Source organism: Acinonyx jubatus, chromosome A2, assembly GCF_027475565.1.
Source record: "Acinonyx jubatus isolate Ajub_Pintada_27869175 chromosome A2, VMU_Ajub_asm_v1.0, whole genome shotgun sequence".
Classification (NCBI taxonomy): Eukaryota; Metazoa; Chordata; class Mammalia; order Carnivora; family Felidae; genus Acinonyx; species Acinonyx jubatus.
The window spans coordinates 114,957,216-114,972,667 of record NC_069383.1 but is presented as its reverse complement, the minus strand read 5'-3'; the positions used below and the strand labels follow the sequence as shown (position 1 = coordinate 114,972,667).

Sequence of the window (15,452 nt, the reverse complement as noted above, 5' to 3'; positions counted from 1 at the left end):
CGCTCTCTCTCTCTCAAAAATAAATAAAATAAAACAAATGATAATTTGTTGCCAGCATTAAAAACTCAGGTACTTCCACATAAAAATCCAGATGTCTAGCTCAGCAAGGATGTGTGCATGGACCTCAGGGAGCTGGAACCTGTGGATGAGAGCTCTCTGACCCAAACATTGGCCTCATCTTGGCTGGGGGACATGTTTCCTGTTAAGGAAAGCTCAGGGGGACAGTGAGAACCAGCTTAAGTTCTTCCAGGAGCAGAGGAAGTCTTTGCATCGTCTGGGCCTAGCACAGAGCTGGGGACCAGGAAGAGTGAGTGAGGGAGGGATCCTGGTTTCCTTAGAGGGAAGGACTTTGTCACCGGTGGGCTGAAGTGGATGGATGTCTAGGGAGGAAGGAAAGGGAAACACACCCAGAGGCTGGACAACCTGCCATGGTGTCCTGTCACTAGATGCCAGGCCCCCAGCGACTCAGGAGTCTTTTCTCTAAAGAGGCCTGAATTCCCCCTGGCCCCTCTGAAGGTAGAGAAAGTAGTTAGGATCCTATTAGATGGTGTGTATCCAATCTTCCACTTGCTTATTTAATTAATCGACAAATATTTATTGAGCACCTACTATAAGCCAAACATTGCTTTACATGTTGGGGACTCTGGTGCCAGGAAGGGTTTCCTGGAGGAAGTGTAATTGGTTGAGCTCAGAAGAAAGAGTGGGGGCTAATCAGGTGAAAGGGTCTGGGTAGGGTGAGAGGGTTGGCGATGGCAGAAGAAACCCCAAAGGGCTTGGGAAAGGCCAATGTGGCTGAAGCATCCCCCGTTTGCCCCTCAGGAGAGGGGGCAGATGGTCTCCAAGGGAGAGGACACATCTTTTTGGTGCCACACGGGGTCCTCATTGAGCAGGCCTTGGAGTGCTGGGGCGGGGCTATCTAATGGATAGCGGAACTCATCTTGTTGCCCTCTTTCCCTTGCCTGCCTGTTAGCTCAGCACTGAATTTACAGTTCACTTCTTAGAGCTGCATGGAGGACTCAGTGGTACCTGTTGTGCCTGTAAATCATCATCTTACTTCTCCTTTCTTCCCTTTGTCTGAATTTCCTCACTGAAGTCATTAAAAATCTTTCTGTATGAGACAAACTTTTACAAGCTGCTCTGCAGGTAGGACATGCGTAATCAAGTAGGAAAAAAAGGGAGTGGTGAGGTAGGCACAGGTGCAGGGATTCAGAAGTCAGAAGGAATGGGGGCATGTCACATATGACTTACTTTTGGCCCTGGTAATTGGGGGCTGGGCTCTGCTTTTCCTGTGTGGGGGACACTGACGTGAAACTCCTCATGCCAACCAGCTGGGCTCTGTGAAAAGTAGGGGCCTTTGGCCATTGGGAGGGGCTCAGGGTGAGAGTTGGCAAGCCATCTGGATGACCTCTGACCTCTTCTTCCCTGCTCTGAGACCCCCACAAGGCTGAGCATCCCTGTTCCCCGCAGAGGGACGCCAGAGAACTTTTTCAACCCCAGGAAGGTAGCCATAATGAATGCTGCCACTGAATTTGGCTGATATTTGGGGGGCATTGCCTGGCTGAGTGAACCTGCCTGCTGTCTGAGCAAATGATTTCAAGGAGAAAGTAACTCTCCATCTGCTGCTCAGCGTTAGTGCAAAAAACAAAGTGCCCCCGCCCCCCCAGATGCCGGTGCTTGGCATATATTGGCCCTCATAAATCATAGATGCAGTTGTTACTACTAACTACCACACTATCAGCATTACCGTCACTCTCAGCCTGGAATGTGCCTCCTGGATATTTCTGTCAGCATGGCTGCTGTCTAAGACTGTCTGAGACCCACCACTGCAGCCACGCCACACCCCTACCTAGGTCCCGAGTCTTGGTTTGGATGCCTCTTCACTTGCTGTGTGATCCTGAGTAGGTTACTTACCCTCTCTGGGGGCCCTCAGGTTGTTTCACTTGAGGATCAAACAGAACCAGGCTCTGACAGTGCTTTGTGAACTGTGACATTCTTCCTCCTCTATTGGGGTCACCCCATTATGCAGGAATGTACACTGAGGCACAGAGTCCTTCTGCTGGGATAGCGACTGAGTCAGACCCCTTGCCACAGAGTCCAGGGGTCACACTTGCCCTCCTCCAGCCTGATCTAGTTAGGGGTGGGCTGCGTCTGCCCAGAACAAATGCCCCACAGTGATCTTACCTGATTAAGCTGACATAAGTCACTGGCTCACACAGGCTTGATCCGTCAGCTGTGGGGTGCTTAGTAAATTTCAGATGAAACAAATTGTGAGTGCTTCCCCAGGAAGGCCAAAGGGGGCTTCATGGCTCTTGCGTGCATTTAAAAAAAGGGAAGAGAGTGCAAACTGGGGAATGTACCCAGAAGGCAGGTGTGTGACTCGGTATGTGAGAGAGGCTGTCTGTGCAGGTATGCGCGCACTCGAGGGTGTGGCTGTGTCCGTGTGCACGTGAGTGGCCTGGAGCTTCACGTAGGAGGGGGCGTCCACATGCTCCCACCCTGTCAGAGGCCAGGGAGAGTGGGCCGCTTACAAAGACATCACTGCTGAGATGTTTGGGACTTCACAATGCTCAAGACAAAATGGTGAAACGGTAGGAGAGACCGGAGTTTGAGCTTTGCCCAAGGCTACTTCTGAGCTCCGTGACCTTGGGCAGGTGACCTCCCTGGTCTGGGCCTTGGTTTCCTGGTGTGTAACTTGGGGATGAGGACAGCACTCGTCTCACAGAGTCACTGTGGGGAGGGAACACAGTGGATGTGCTAGGTTGGACAGGGGCCTGGCTCGGGGTAAAGGCTTCATAAGCAGTAGGCTTGCTACTGTTGCTGCTGTTATTTGAGCCACCCCCAAGCCACTAGCTCCAAACTTGGTTGTATGTTGGCATCACTAAGGGGCTCTGAAAAATAGTGTCTGAGCCTCAAACCTAGAGATTCTGATTGAAATGGACTGGGGTGTGGCCTGGGCCTTCGATGTGCTGGGTGAAGGACTTACTGGTTCCCAGACCCGCAGCTGGAAACACGTTAGAAATGCAAATTCTGACGCCAGCCCAGACCTACTGACTTGACTGCTTGGGAGTGGGGTCCAGGCATGTGTGTGGTAACAGCCTTCCTGCGGGGACAGGCTGAAGAAGGGGCAGAGGGTGGAGAGGACGTAGCTAACATGCTAGGTGCTTTGGGAATGGCACTGCCCTCGAGCCTCACCGACCACCCTGGTTTCTGCCGAGGTTCTGAGCGGGCAGTGGCTTGAGCGGCTTACACAGCAGGTGGGGGACAGAGCCTGGACCAACCTTGTCGATCTTTCCCTTCCTTCAGCAGCAGGTGCCTGCTCCCCCACGGCTGGTCTCTCTCCCTGAAGGCTGCACACGCATGTCAAGCTCACAACCTGCCTTGAGGCAGCAGAGGAGGGAATGAGTGTTGTGCTTTGAGAAGCTGACAGACCCAGACTTGAAGCCAAGGGGGTCATGGAGGCCACAGTCAGACCTTCTGTCTCCTGCTGGTGGCTGAAGGAGCCTAGAGAAAAACTAGGAACAAGGTGAGGAGAGAAAGGAGACCAGAAGAGGAGATCAGGCAGCCTGGGGCCGGGAGTTCCTGTTGAAGGTCGAGCTGACAGAGGTCCTGCCCTGCTCTACAATCTTCCATGGCTCCCCATTCACAACTGTGACCAACTCCTGTGCTGGTGGGCTCTCTGAGGTTGTCCCAAAGGACTTCTCCCGCCTCACTCTCGGTCTTGCTGTGTTTATCCCTCTCTGCTGCCAAGCTCTGAAACATGTCTGGCATTTGCTGGTGTTTGTCTGCTGTGTCTATATTCATTTGGCTCCTGACCCAGAAGGCCCACCCCTCCCCCCTGTTGAGCTAGTCAGTCTTCTGAGACCCAGATGAAAATTCACTACCACCTTCTGAAAGCCTTCCTTGATTTACCCAGCAAGAGCAATCCATTCTTCTTTCCTTCCCTGAAACCATTTGTCACCCGGGACATTCACTAACACACTTACTTGGACATCCCTCCTGTGCTGGTTTTGGCCCTGGGGTCAAAGGCCGACAGACCCATTCTTCGCTGCCACTATCTTCTAGATTCCGATTCCAGCACACCCTAGAGGAGGCTGTTCGTGCCTGGGAGAGTTGGCCCTTAGGAAACTTCCTTCCCTCTCCTGCTTCTCTGGTGACCCGACATGGGGATGTGAATGCCGGGGCCGCCCCGAGGCCCCTGCACACACGAGCGACAGCCTGTGCCACCCATAAGAGCCGCTTAACACACCTGGGCTCAACCCCTCTGCAGAAAAACAGCCCATGCCGTGGGCATCCCTACGGTCTGCACCTGCATGTGTCTGGCCAGTTGCCATAAATAGAGAGGAGACTTGATGGCTTTATTCCAGTGTGCACAGCGGGCAGGTGTCTGGAGTTCATGATCACATCATGGTGTTAGTGATTCCCAACAGACGGGTGCAGGAGGAGGGCTGTGTCTCTGAAATATCATGGCCCCAGGTGGGGTCGTCCATGGATCCAGGGTCTCTAATAATTACGGGTGGCGATGTGGAGGCAGGAGCTCACACACAAAGCTGACAGCTGGCGTGAATGCGCACGGCTGCAGCACTGGCCGCTTTCTCTGTAGCACGTGGATGCGACGTCCATTGGCTCATGTGCATACACGTGGACATGGCATGGAAGGGCACCAGGGCTTGTGGGCACCCCAGACGCTGTGTCCCTCTAAGCCACCTTGACCCACATGCGGACACGAACTTCTCCAGTGATTTAAATTCGCCAGTTGCCTTTTCCCCGTGTCAGGCCAAGTTTCCACCCTTACTCCACGGTAGGAATCCTTACACCTATAACACCTCTCCACGCATGGTTCCAGAATCTCCATCTGACAGGGCAGGGGTATGGGGGAGTGTGGGAGTGGGTGGTGGTGATCTGGTTGGGAGGCGGGTGGCCAGGGGCTCATCTTAAAGCTGTGAAAATAGCAATTACCAAGCATGAGGGGTCCAGGGGAGCTGGGGCCTTGAATAGGGTTGCCAGATAAAATACAGGAACCCAGTTAAATCTGAATTTCAGATAAACAGCAAATAACTTTTTTTAGGATAAGTTATATCTCATACAGTATTTGGGACATACGACTAATAAAAGCATGAATTATTTTTTGTTTACCTGAAATTCAAATTGAACCAGAAGGCCTGTATTTTTCTTTGCTAAATCTGGTAACCCTACCCCCGAGGCTCCCCCAGTCCCCTCTCCTGGCTTCTCCACTGTTGGAGCAGGACAATTCCTGTGGCCACCAGTCCCTGCCCTCCCATCTGAGGATGAGGGAAACGAAGACCCAGAGCCGGGAAAGTGACCCAGCCCAGATACAGGGTGATTCAGCTGTGGCACTGCGGCTGGGCTCCTGATTCCCGGTGGAGGCCCTTTTCACCACGGGAGGGGACGCTAGTCTCGCTCAAATGAACAGTGAGCTTTATTGCACACCCCCAAACGATGGCCATTTCATATTCTCTCTGTGTGTCAATCTCATTTAAAGGATGTGATTCAGACTGTCCTGAGGTGACCTCTGAGAAGCTTTTATCTCATCCCCTTGGAAAAATGGAGGCCAGAAAAGCCATTTTTCTCTTCTGTGACAGGGTCTTGGTGGCTGAACGTAGACACAGGAGAGCTCATGAGAGGAGCTTCTCTATCCCCCCAGGAGAGGGTGCTCTGCACAGCTGCTGCCTGCAGCCTCCCTGGTGGGGACGTACCAAGGTGCAGAGTGCGGGTCTTGACCACTTACTGAGGCCTTGAACAAATGGCATCCCCTCTGTGAGCCTCAGTTTCCTCATCTGCAAATTGGAGCTGAGGAACAATCTTGCTCTGTCCTCTGGGGTTAAGATGAAAGGAGGAGAGATGTGGGAAGCGCCTGGCAAACAGCTGATGCCCAGAACCTGGACAAGATAGCCCTTTCTTGCCTCTGAACTCAAATGCCACCCCCACATGACATCGCCAGAGGGGCAGAGTATATATGTCTTCTCACTGACCCCTTCGGGGAGGCAGGGGGCTCCTCACACCCCCATCCCTCCACTACACTGGGACCGCAGACAGAGGGGGCCAAATGTGCACGTATGTGCAGTTATGTGATCATCCCTCTACCCACGTGCCTTGCATTTAATTCTCCTGGCCATTCTATGAGTTCTACGCGTTAGATGGATGGTCAAACCGAGGCTCAGAGATGTCAAGTAACTTGCCCAGCGACACAGAGCTAAAGCTGGGATTTGAATCTGGCTCTTTAAGTCTCCATAGCTGTACCCTTTCCACACTGTGCCAGGCTTCAGACCTGGCACTGAAATCAAAGCCAAGAACTTTACCATTCTCCTGCTGCTCTTGAGACAGCCTTTTGCTATCAACAGAGACTTGGCAATGGACAAGGGGTAGCTTTCAGGATGCCAAGCACCTGAAGGAAAATGGGAGAACTTAGTCACCAGGCTGGGCATTGCCAAATATTTGTGTTGTCACTGAGGTCTGGATTCTTCCATTAACGTAAATAAAAGTCTCATATTTTGAAAGGGAAAAAAAATCCGCAAGCCCTTCAAAAGCTACAACATTTATAGAAAAATGCCTTTCTGTCTTTGGAAGGCGAGCGGGCTGAATACACTGTGGTATATGCAGTCCATAAAATAATACTATGCAACAGTTAAAAGAAATGAGATGCGGGGGCACCTGGATGGCTCAGTTGGTTAAATGTCCGACTTCGGCTCAGGTCATGATCTCGCGGTCTGTGAGCCCCGTGTCGGGCTCTGTGCTGACAGCTCGGAGCCTAGAGCCTGCTTTGGATTCTGTGTCTCTTACTCTCTCTGCCCCTCCCCGACTCTGCTCGCTCTCTCTCTCTCTCTCTCAATAATAAATAAACGTTAAAAAACATTTAAAAGAAATGAGATGCATTTCTATGTACTCCCAGAGAAGGCTCTCCAAGACAAACTGGGGAGTGGAAAAAAAGCAAGTTACAGAGCAACATGTAGTTTGATTCCATATATGTAAAACAGACAACTCAACAGAACAACAGCTTCTATTTTCTGTGGGTACGTATATATGAAAATGTGTAGCAAACGGGCCTATAAAGATCTGCTCCAAACTCATGGAGGTGGGACCTCTGTGGAGGAGAAGGTGCTCGGATTGACTGTACAATCATAGTGGTCAAGGGGACCCTATTTTTGACTGAAATATTTTTAAGCAGGAGAAGGTGCTCATGTTTTATTTGAATAATTCAAATTTAATTTACAGAGGCAATGAATATGTACTACAAGAAAACATAGGTTTGTCTCCATATAACCTTTGGAGAGAGTGGGCTTGGGGACAAATACTCTGGGATTAAAACCCTGGCTTCATGACTTATTACCTGGGCGTTGCTGAGTGAGTCGCTTCACCTTGTCCGTTGCAGGGCCTGTGGTGTCTGGCCCAGAGCCTGGTTGTGCAGATTAAAATGGGGGGGCAGGTGCGACATGCCAGACACACAGGAGGTGCTCTGTGCACAATGGCCATCATCGCTTCTTTCCCCCGAGTCCTGTCCTCGTCTCCCATCAGGGTCCCCTCTTGCCCCCAACCCTATTACACCACCCAGAAAACCTCCCCCACCCAAAGAAACGGTTGTCTCAGATCTGCCCACTCTCCTCTACTGCCCGCACGTTGGCCCAGGCCACCATCACTGCTCACCCTGGGGGGCTTTGGTAGCCACCTCGCTGGTCTCTCTGTTCCCACTCTCAATATTCTTCACCCAACAGCCAGAGGGATATTTCAAAAGTACGGAATATATGGTGTTAGCGTCAGGCCCTTGCTTAAAATCCCCCAGTGGCTTCCATTCCCTGTACAGTGGTGGCCTTCACTTTCTTCTGCAAACTCACTGCCCCCTCTGACCACTGTGCTCCTGTGACTCTAGCCTCTTTTCTGCGGTTTGAACGCAAATGATTTACTGCCTCAGGGCCTTTGCACCTGGTGTTCCCTCCCTTTCCTGGAATGCTCTTTCCCCCTTTGCACCTAACTCAGCACTTCCTTTGGCTGAACCTGTCCCTCTTCCTGCCCCCAGAGAGAATGTTCTCTTTTGAATGGTCTCAGAGCTCTCCGGAAATCCCTTTTATTTTTATCATGATTTTAATAATTAGTAATGTAACTCGTTTTTCTTAATGTTTGACTCCCTGCTGACTCTAAGATCCATGCAGGCAGTGAGTACATCTGTCTTGGTCTGATACACACTAGATAGACAGACACTCACAATAAACATGGGGCCTCTCCTAGACAATTGCATGGGGAGAAAGGAGGTAAGGAGGGGACAGTGTGTAACTCCAAGGCAATGCCTGCTCTGGGACATTTTCACGCTGAGATCTGAGAGGCAGGGGAGAGACTTGGGGTCTCCTTAAGTCACCCCCAATATGGCCAAGGCCACACTGCAATGACCTCAGCGGCCTCCTCCGTCCTTGTTGCTGATGGGAGGGATGGAGAAGCCCACAGCCAGCCCCCGCAAAGGGACTTGCTGGGGAAACACCCAGGCCAAGCCTCACGCTGGGGCATCCCTCACACTTCCCACGTAGGGGCCTGAAGTGGCGGCTGGGGAAAAAATGTCAGTGAGATCTAGTATCAGACATATGCCAAGGCAGGTAGAGGCCTTCATTTCTGTGACAGCAGCTTCTCTCTGTTGCTAAAAAAAAAAAAAAAAGCAGCTTCTTTGAGGACTAGGAGGCAACTCCTAGAAATAGATGCTCCCTCAGGATGAAAGAATTCGGGGGCGGGGGAACGGAGATGGAGAGGGGAAGAGAAAGATCGTGGTGTGATAGTTATGAAGCAAATCAGAAAACCCACGAGGACCCCAGAAAGCTGAGGGTACCTCTGTGAAAGCTGTAACCGGCCGCTAGCATATCTTATACTGGCATTCTTCTCTTCCCTGTTGTACCCCCTCCCCTCCCCCTCCCCCTCTTGGGATCACTCCCAAATATACCACCTGCACCCCAGCCTCGGCTCGCGCTCTGCTTTGGGGGGAGCCCTGAAGAAGGAGACAGGTTGCTAAGTGAGACTTGTGTGAGCAAGGGTGCAACACAGCCCTGGGGGCCGGCTTCCCGGGTCGACCTTCCTCCAATCACTGGCTGTGACCTCCGTGGACCCTTCCGCCCAGGGGCTTGGATCGGCTCTGTATGGGCCCTGGCCGCTCACAAATTCCCAGGTCCTCCTGCACACTTCTCTTGTAACCGTATCACTCATTCACGAAGCTATTAACCTTTAATGAGGGGCCTTTTTAGGCTGCTGGGTCAGCCTTGTGGCCGCTCACCTCGCGGACGGAGCTGCCCAGGGATGAGGGTGCCCTGTGTACGCGGCACACACACAGAGAGGGTCCCTCCCAGGGTGCGGGGCGCCCTGCCAATGATGTCACTCTGGTGGCGAGCTTCTTTTCCCCTCGCTCTGCCTTCCGTGTGCCCGCTCGCTCTCTGCCTGGCTGTTCACCTGCCTGGCTGCCCTTCTGGCTCTCATCTTTCTGGGGTGGCTCTCAGCACCTTTTTTGGGAAGCCACCCCCGAGCAGCCCCAATCCGACCTGACAGCCCCATGCTGCTGCCTCCTATCTCCACAGAGGTTATCAAATGGCATTTCAACTGACCCTTCTGATTACTTCATTTCGAGCTCCTCAAAGGCAAGTCCTGTGTTGTGTCATTTTGTGTCCTTGGCTGTGGCTGGACACAGGAGACGCCATGTGCTTGTGGAGGGAGGGAGGGCTGTTGGCTGTGCTCAGTCACCACGTGGATACGAACCCCTCTGGTCCAATCATTCACCCTCACGATCACCACCGACAACACTTCACGGTTCCCCCGTGCCGGGTTCTGTGCTCACAGCTCGGCCACGTATAAGTCCATTTGATCCTCGAAGTGACTCCTTGTTGGGGGGGGGGGTACGGTTAACAACTCCTTTTACACACAACTAGTACGGGCAGGGCTGGACTTGAACCCAGGGAAGCTGGCTTGCGTTCTCTTCTGAACTGCTGTAGTGTTTGGCCTCATGCATTTGATCAATCGTGACAGTGCTCCTCCCTGGTACCAGTACCCCCACCAAGCAGTGGTCATACACAGCTGAGCAGAAATGGCAGGTGGACACTCACCTGGAGGCCTGACTGGGTACTGCTTACCAAATGACATCTCAGAATCTTTAGAGAGCAAGTGGGACGTGCATTTCATCTTGATCCTCTGGGCTTTGAACTGTGTGGTTACAGCATCCAACAATTACCCGTGATTCCAGCTGTACCCCCCTTTAGGGCTGTGTGACCTGAGGTGAGTCACTCACCTTCTCTGGACCTCTTGGGTTATAAAATGGGAGAACCCTGGAGACTCTAGAGGCCGATGAGAAGATTATGTGAGGCCATGCATGGCACAGAGCGCTTGGCATAGAGTGGGCACTTAATAAATATTCCCTCAAGTCACCAGTTGGACTTCAGTTTCAACTACATAAGGCCAATAGCCTCGTCCTTTATGGAGGAGGAACCCGAGCCATTGGTGGCATAGCCAGGACCAGAACCCAAGTCTTGAGACACCGAGGCCCCTTGCTCTCGCTGCTCCATGACTCTGGCAGGTGTGTACGTGTCCCTTCTGGGAACGGTAAGCATTCGCAACTCGTGTCTATCTTGATAGTTAACTACACGCTGGTGGATGTTCTTTTGTAACTTAGATGTTTTGTGGATCTCTCCAATAATTTGATCAAGGCCACCTCCATTGCTGCCCATGTGACAGAGAAGGCTCAGCGCCTCTTTCATTTCATGTATTAGATACCTCCCATCTGTCCAGCAGGAAGCTGGCCACTCCCCTCCCTACCTAGAAACCTGTCACATTCTCTACTTAGAAGGCCGTTGTTTTGGGACACAGTGTGCTCCCTTCAGCAAACTGTTTCTGAAGTTTTACTAACTCTAAGCATTAGACAGGATGCATGTGTCTGGCTTCAGGAATCCGGTTCCTGTGATGCCTCAGGACCCACGGGTCTCTGGTCAACCCCTCAGTGACATTTCTGTTGGGAGGCAAGTCCACTCTCTTCTGGGAGAGAAGAGACACTTACTCTGCCAACCAGCCATGTCCCTGTTCTTGCCAGGTTGAAGGCAGGGACACTGAAATGCCAGCTGTGATGCTTACGTGGTGACTGGAAGGAGACTGAGAACATTTCTCTCTCTTTCTCTAGTTGTAAAACTGACAGTTTGTAAAGGAAGAAAGGTTGTTGAGCCTGGCCACTGGTGAAGCCACAGACAGCTCTAAGGCCAGCTCTTGCCCCAGTGTGCCAGACTGTGAACTGCATGAGGAGGCTGGTTGAGACTGGCTTGATACCTGGCACAGAGTTCCAGCACACAGTAGGTGCTCAATAAACAAGTGTGGGAAGAATGAATGGCTGGAGGCTACAGATCTCACAGTATAAGAAAAACATCCTCCTTAAAGTCTTCACCAAACAATGGAACTAAAATCAGTTGAGAACAGTTAGGCTTATCAGGAAAGTTAGTGATATTCTGAATGTGCCCTCAGAATATTATTCATAAAAATGAATACTCTTTCACTAAATTGGAATGAATGAATATTAAGAGCTGGATGCTTTCGCTTAAAAAGAGTTCTCTTTATCTATTTTTTGAAAGTTTATTTATTATTTATTTATTTTGAGAGACAGACCGAGAGAGGGAGAGAATCCCAAGCAGCCTTCTCTGCACTGCCAGTGAGGAGCCCGACATGGGGCTTGAACTCACAAACCATGAGATCATGACCTGAGCTGAAGCCTGACACTCAATTGACTGAGCCACCCAGGTGACCCCAAAAGAGTTCTTAAAAAAAAAAAAAAAACTTTTAGAGCACTTGCATGGCTCAGTCCGTTAAGTGTCTGACTTTGGCTCAGGTCATGATCTCACAGTTTGTGAGCTCAAGCCCCATGTTGAGCTCGGTGCTGACAGCTTGGAGCCTGAAGCCTGCTTTGGATTCTGTGTCTTTTTCTCTGCCCCTCCCCTGTTCTACTCTGTCTCTCAAAAATAAATAAACATGAAAAAAAACCTCTTAAGGAGTTAAAGTGTTTAAACTCTTTAAATCTTTAAAATCTTTCTTTAAAAAAGAGTTTAAAGACACACAGAGGGAAAATTTCATGGTTCTGACCTTTATCTCAAGTGGTTTACACCCTGACCTTAACTTCCAAGGCTCACCGCTCCCACCTCTGCCCCTTCATTGCCTCCCTCCCTCTTTTATTCTGGCTATCAGAGAGCGGCCCATTCTGAAGGCTCCCCTGGTTTCTTCTCATGCAGGGGCAACAAATAAATTTCCTTTTGCAAGTCGACTGTTATTGATTAGTAGGCTCTACTTGGAGTTGCGCTTGAGGAGTCTGAGCATTGGGATTGATGGGTGATGGATCTGCCACAGATGTGGGTTCAGAAAGTGGAGAATTAGTTGTATTTCAGGTATTTGCTATGTCTCTCATCTTGTCTGCTCTCTTTTAAATTTTTTTTAATGTTTATTTATTTTTGAGACAGAAAGAGACACAGCATGAGCAGGGAAGGGGCAGAGAGAGAGCAGGCTCCAGGTTCTGAGCTGTCAGCACAGAGCCCGACGCGGGGCTCGAACTCACAAACTGTGAGATCGTGACCTGAGCCGAAGTCGGATGCTTAACCGACTGAGCCACCCAGGAGCCCCTTGTCTGCTCTCTTTTGATCCTTGGGCCAGGATTTTATGGGGCCCACAAGGTAGCCCCTGGTTGTTTTGTCCATGTTTCCAAGTCAGCAAGTCTAGGACCAATCTTATTGTTTCCTTCAAATCTATTCCTCTTTCTGGTCATATTGACAGCCTCTTTGGTATTTCTAGATTTGGCCTTTCTTCTTCAGTCTTGAGATCATCATCTGAATCTGGGCTTCCAGAATCTCTCGCCTGGCTACTGCTGCAATGGCACCTTAGGAAGTCTCTGTCCTTCCAGCCCCATTGCCTCTGACCCACAACATATGCTGCTCTGATCTCCCATAAGTGCCCACTGTCCACACTGGAACTTGCAACGGATCTAAATGCTCAATTAACAGTATCTAATATCTCTTGTTTGAGAGTTAAGACCAATCGCATTCGTTCGTTTGTTCATTCGTTCATTCATTCATTCATTCCCCTTTCCTTTCCTCTTTGTTCATGTATTTGTTAAATAGACATTTTGTGATTACTGTCATGGAAAATGTCAGACATGTGTTGTCTCCTAAGGACACAAAGATAAACCACGCATGATCTCTGCTTTGAGGAGCTCACAGTCTGGGGTGGAAACAGACACCTAAAAAATTAACTCCAATCCAAGGTAATAAAATGACACTCGAAATGCCTCTCTTTCGACCTCTGGTTCCTTTTCCAGACCATTTCTTTCATCTCTCCTTTGGGATCTGACTCAAAGCCATTCTTCCTAGGGTTCTTCTTCTCTCTCAGCACCTGCCACATTCTGGGGCACAGAATGATGGCCTGTCTGGGTCTACTTGCTTCTACTCCCTTTCCACCAACTGATGCCTTTGCGTCATTTCTGTATAAGGCAAATTGTCCAGCATGCAGTAGGGCCCCACTAACAGTTGGAATTGAATCACTTCCAGTTTTTGACTAAATCTCTCATGTGTTCTATTTCTCCTCTTCAACCCCAATCTGACCTCTCAGATGGGCCATCCGTCCATTTGCTTTGATGCTGGGCTTGGGGCCAGACTGCATGGCCCTGCCACTTACAGGTTGGGTATGTTAACCCCTAGATGCCTCAGTTTTCCTATCTTTAAAATGGGGATTATGATAGAACTTTCCTCATATATGTTGATGGGTTTAGGACAGGGTTTGGGACCTGGTAAAATTGCTGGCCACTACTATGGTCACAAAGGTCTTCCCCTACATTTTGGAAAAAGGCCCTTCTCTTTATCCTTTTGGGCTGAACCCATTCAGTGTTTGGAATTGTCACCCTCTCCTGCTTGTGTCTACCTTGTATTTTGTCCACTGATTGTGAGTCCCTGGGGTCCTGCCCAGGGGGGTTGAGCCTTGGAGGGCTGTGGAAAGGGGAGGGTGGGTGGCCCAGTCACTTCTGCCCAGGCAGAATCATGGCCCCCACTGCTCACAGGTCACGCCTGATTGCCTAGCAACAGGAACATACATCTTGGCAACAGCTTGCAATTTTATGGGGAAACAAAATGTTCCTGATTAACCCTCAAATCACATTCCAGTGAGTTCTGTTCAGCCTGAGGCTGAGCAACATAACCAAAATGAACAGAACAGAGCTCCAAGGCATGTGGTGGGGAGGGCCCTGTGCCCTGGGGCTGGGGCTCCGGCCATGGGGTGGGTAGGACAACACAGAGGCCCTTACCTAGGTCTAGGTTCAAAAAGTGGCCTTGTCACCTCCTCATCAGGTGAGCCTCTCCTCACCTGCCAGAGTGAGGATTTAGTCCCTGCCTTCAGGGCCCCAGTGAGAATAACACGAGAGCCATGCCACTCCCTCTTCTCAGCCCTGGTGGCTGCCTCACTTGAGAAGAAATCTCACACACCTCCAACAGCTCACAGGCAACCTCTGCTCACTCCCCTGGCTTCATCTCTTGCCAAATGTCCCCTCAGGTCCCACCTCCAGCCTTTGCCCCCACCACTCCCCCCCAACCCCCTCCCCCCCCCAACCCTTCTACATGCAGCCTCCCTTTCATTTTCCAAGTGTTCTCTGCCTCCTGCTCCCAGGATCAGAGGATCCACTGTTACTCCCAACTTCAGCCCCTTGCTTATTTCCTGCAGGGCATTTGTTACAAGGGACAATCTCAGGGATTTTGCTATTTACTTGGCTTTCTGCTAGTCGCCCACACTGGAATGCGAGCCCCATAAAGGCAGCAACGTTCATTATTTTGTCCACTGCTGTGTCTATCTCCAGGACCTAAAACGCCATCTAGCACATAGTAAGTGTTCAAGAAACATGTGTTGAACCAATGCATAACCAGATGGAGGGCTTTGCCAGTGCCTGGTGTTTAGCGGGTGTCCACGAGCCTTTGCGACCTTTACCTCACTTAGGCTTTTCTTCTCTGCAAAGGTGAGTGAGCTGACACCCTTAACCCCCTGCTGCTTGGCCCCACATCTATTGGAGGAAATTCCTTCCTAGGGATGTATAGTAAAAAATAAAAATACCTGTAAACCGAAAAGCATGCTAGCAGGAAATCATCATGCCTAGCACTTTTCAGGGATAAAACTTAGGACAGAAGTAGCACCAGGTATCCCAAGAGGCTCTGAAATTTTAATACACAAAATAAGGACAGGGGAAAAAATATCTACGATCTGAGGGCATATGAACACACTGAAAGGGCAGGGGTTAGGGCCACATAGGCCTGGGTTCAGACGTCATCCAGCAACTTGTTGCTGAGTAACCTTGAGCACACTGTGCCTCAGTTTCCTCATCTGTAAAATGGTGGTACTACGGAAATGAGATGTGGTATTTAAAGGGCAAGTCCCCCCGGCCACATCCCAGGCTCAGGATTAAACCCCAGGGATGA

General features: G+C 50.5%; 1 protein-coding gene across 13 annotated transcripts in view; it reads right to left on the bottom strand.

Moving 5' to 3' along the window:
* The window catches only part of ATP2B2 (ATPase plasma membrane Ca2+ transporting 2), a 384,493-nt gene that overhangs the window by 86,821 nt on the left and 282,220 nt on the right, over window positions 1–15,452 (bottom strand). The window lies entirely within an intron of this gene.